Here is a 3,826-nt window from a genome sequence, read left to right on the forward strand (position 1 = left end):
CTCCTCAAAGTTAACAATTTTCTTATCTAAGATTTCCTATTTTTCATAGCCCAGGTCGCGTGGTAATAGATCTACTGCAGCGGTTTGTATAATCGTTGCTATATTACTATCTATTGCAACGGGTTTTCCTTCCTTCTATTACAACGGAACTTTTAGGCAATTGGCATGGTTCATAACCGTTGCAATATCTTTATACAAAGGTTATTAAATCTATTGCAACGCCAAGATTATGATATTACAACAGATTCGAATAACTATTACAACGGTTTCGAATAACTATTACAACGATTTTATTGAGCAACGGATCACTGCACCTATGGCAACGGATCACTGCACCTATGGCAACGGATCACTGCACCTATGGCAACGGATCAAACATGCTAGCCTAGGTGTAAATAAATAATTATGCATAATAAAATGTAATAGACCAAAATTTATATACATTACGAAATAAAATTATTCATAAACAAAAGCATAATCCAAATTATCCAACTGATAATATCCATAAGAGCAAAATACAATTCAAGAGTCAGCATAAGTTTCAAAATGAACGAAAATAAAAGATTCATAAAATATCTTAAACTTCAGCAACAATTGAAATCTTCTTAAGCAAGGTCTTCACTTCTTTTGTCTGTAACTTTATCATTTACTTCACCTACAAAAGATGATAAATAAGAGTATGAGATAACATTCAAGTCATGTTGATCATTTTGGCAATGTTACATGATTTATCAGCTCATCAATACTCAACTTTTGTTACTTCATATAAACTAGTGATAAAAGCATAAGTATATAAATGATTTTGCTGCCATCGAGTACTGGGTACATCAACTTTCACAAATTTCACTAAGAAGGTACATATATACTTAATAACTACACAAATTTTCCATATCAAGTTTAAAAAATCTTTTCCATAACCAAATTGTGTTCTCTTTTTTGTTTTCTCCTTACAGAAGAAGAATTGGTTTTACTAGAAGTATATCTAAGTATAGAGGAGTTTCTAGGTAATTAAACCCATTGCACCTTGTCCAGTAGCCAATATCCCAATCCTTTACTACCTTTACGTTCAAAAGAAACAAAAGATTCTTTGAATTTAATTAATTTCAGAAATCATCACAATAACATACGGGAAGCAAGAATCAGACGAGTTTAGAAACAAAGATCTGTACTTAAAGGTACTTATAATAAGTACTTTATTTCACTCCATTTAATTTCTTTCAACTTCTGATCTAATCAAGATCATTAACAGAGAGAAAAATTTGAAACTTGGCAGTTATCTAGGAATAGATGAGTAGTAGTTTCTTCACATGAATTGTACATGAGAATAGACCAATCAATTGTAAGAATGAAAATATCTTAATTTAGCAAAGAAATCAAATATAGTAACTTTGTATGTAAAGTCAAATAATTACTATAGTTATTATCACAAGTACTAGGAATTTTAACTTTCTACATCATGTGTTTTTCCCCCCTTTTAATGTCCTCCCCCCCCCCCCCCCCCTTTTTTTTTTGTATCTTAGATTAAAGTTCTGGTGAACTGTACAAATATAGCTTTCTCCAGTAATTCTCCTATTAAGTATGTATGTATCATGGGTGTTTATAGTAGATAGAAAGTTATAGGAGGAAGAGATGGAAGAGTAGAGTTGGTGTAGCATCTAAAATAAATACTGACCTTGTTTATTACTACTAGTAGATAGATGAACGATGAAATATTTGTTGAATAGCAGTGTGTGGTGCAGAGGTGTCGATCTTCTCCCAATGAACGAGCAGCAAATATAGCTAGCATTTCAACCACGTTCGTAATTTCTTGTCACATATTCCCCTTTTGTTTCTCTAGTTTTACTAGTAAATTTTGTTGAATTCTTTGATGCATCATGTCTTTAATTTTCTCTATTTTTTCTATTCATCTTCTCCTCAGTAACATTTATAAAGGCCCAGAACCTCCAATTTTTCCTTTCAAAACTGTTTTCGTAACCCCCACCTATACAATCTCACGCGTCCACGATGCTTGGATTCCATGACTGATTGGTTGCCATCTTCACTTTCTTGAGTTGGTCAATTTTAGGATATTCCTCCATCTTGTAGTTATATGTTAAAATACTAACAAATAACCAATATGAAGATTTTATGCTAAGCTAAAACAGAAAAATAGCAACAATATTTTTGATAATCGGCTTAATGTATGCATATTTTAGTATATATCGCCTCACATTTTGCCACGATTTGAGATGTTTAATATGATTGTTTATGCTAAATTTTGGTATTTCTATGTGTAGGAATCATTCGGATGCAATTTGGGACGAAAGGGCGTGAATTGGGCGAAATCGGGACAAAATCGCAGAAATGGACGTTTGAGCGCCACAGCCAGCGTGGGGCACTCGCTGTGGCGCACTTTACAGAGCCAAAGAAGTTTGAGCGCCAGGTCCAGTGCCCCACGCTGGCCTGGACGCTCACAACGGAAAATCTCCTTTTTTGACTAGGACTCGGTTATTTCGACCCCTAGACGCCCCCAACTCATATAAAAGCTAACCTAAACCTATTTTTGAAGGGGGGGGGGGACGTGATTTAAACGAGAAAAGAGGCACAAAACAATCAAAAGCGGAGATTTGATCAATTCTTCCATCCCTTTCCTAGTATTCATTGATTTTATGTTTGAAAATATAATTTTTGATGATTGTATGAACATGAGTGGCTAAGAACCCTATTGTTCTAGGGTCATGGGTATACATAAATGTTGATGTTTGAAGTTTAATTTGACGAAGTTGATTTTATCATATTGGGTTGTTTATTTAATTTTGTTTTTAATTATTTTGCTGAGTAGCTAACAGTGAAATACTATCTACGAATCTAGAGTTGAACTCGAAAGTGGGAGCTCTAGATTGCATAAAGAATTAAACAGAGTAAGTTCTTAAACCCGGGCATCGGGGAACGGATTCGCAATTAGGATAGACATATACCTAATTGCCTTACTCGGTTGTAATACAGGAATTGTAAATACGTTCTTGTTAAACTTAATTCCATAGACATATAGGTATTAAGTTAGCTTGAATAGGCGAGTAAGGACTCGACAGATTCTTACGAGAAATATCAACCATGTGAATCAACAATCCAGATAAATCAATTAGTTATTTTAAACTAAGAATGCAATATGATTGTTAGATAACCCGTGACCCTGGAATATTATATCCTATTAATTGTTATTCAAAACTATTTAAGTGTTGTGTTTGATTCTTAGTAATTCATTACTTGATAGCCTTTAGGTAGTAATTTAGAAAATTATCTATTTTGGCAGAAATAGTTTGAATTGATAAGCTATTCGAGTTTGAATTAGTCAAAAGTTAATCATAAGTCTTCGTGGGAACGATACTTTATTCATTACTTTATTACTTGATGACCACGTATACTTGCGTGAGTGTGTTTGGTCCCAACAAGTTTTTGGCGCCGCTGCGAGGGACTTACAAATTAGCTACTTGACTAAGTTAAGCTTTTATTAATTATTTGTTCAAGTTTTAATTTTCAGTTTGCCTTGTTTGTGTTAACGCAGGATCTTCTCTTGAATGCGGAGGAGTAGAAGTGCAAACAACCTCATTCCTCTTGATCCAGAAATCGAGCGAACACTACATAGAGTGAGAAGGGAATTCGAAGCTAGAACGAGAATAGAAAGAGAGTTAGACATCGTAGTTCAACCACAGCGAATAGATATGGCAGGTAATGAAGAGTGTTCGGTGATTGAAGCCGCAAGGCCCAATCTTGCGAATATGACTCAGGCTATTGTGAAGCCTGATATCACTGGACATTTTGAACTCAAACAGTACATGGTACAGCT

General features: G+C 34.4%; 1 long non-coding RNA gene across 1 annotated transcript; it reads right to left on the reverse strand.

Annotated features, from left to right (window-relative positions):
* Window positions 1-423: 423 nt before the first annotated feature.
* Window positions 424-2,158, reverse strand: LOC138894180 (uncharacterized). Its single transcript, XR_011409078.1, has 2 exons — window positions 1,673-2,158; window positions 424-655 (listed from the first exon to the last, which is right to left on the reverse strand). It is a non-coding gene; the product is annotated as an uncharacterized lncRNA (long non-coding RNA).
* Window positions 2,159-3,826: the final 1,668 nt, after the last annotated feature.

The sequence above is a fragment of the Nicotiana tomentosiformis genome, chromosome 1, assembly GCF_000390325.3.
Source record: "Nicotiana tomentosiformis chromosome 1, ASM39032v3, whole genome shotgun sequence".
Lineage (NCBI taxonomy): Eukaryota > Viridiplantae > Streptophyta > Magnoliopsida > Solanales > Solanaceae > Nicotiana > Nicotiana tomentosiformis.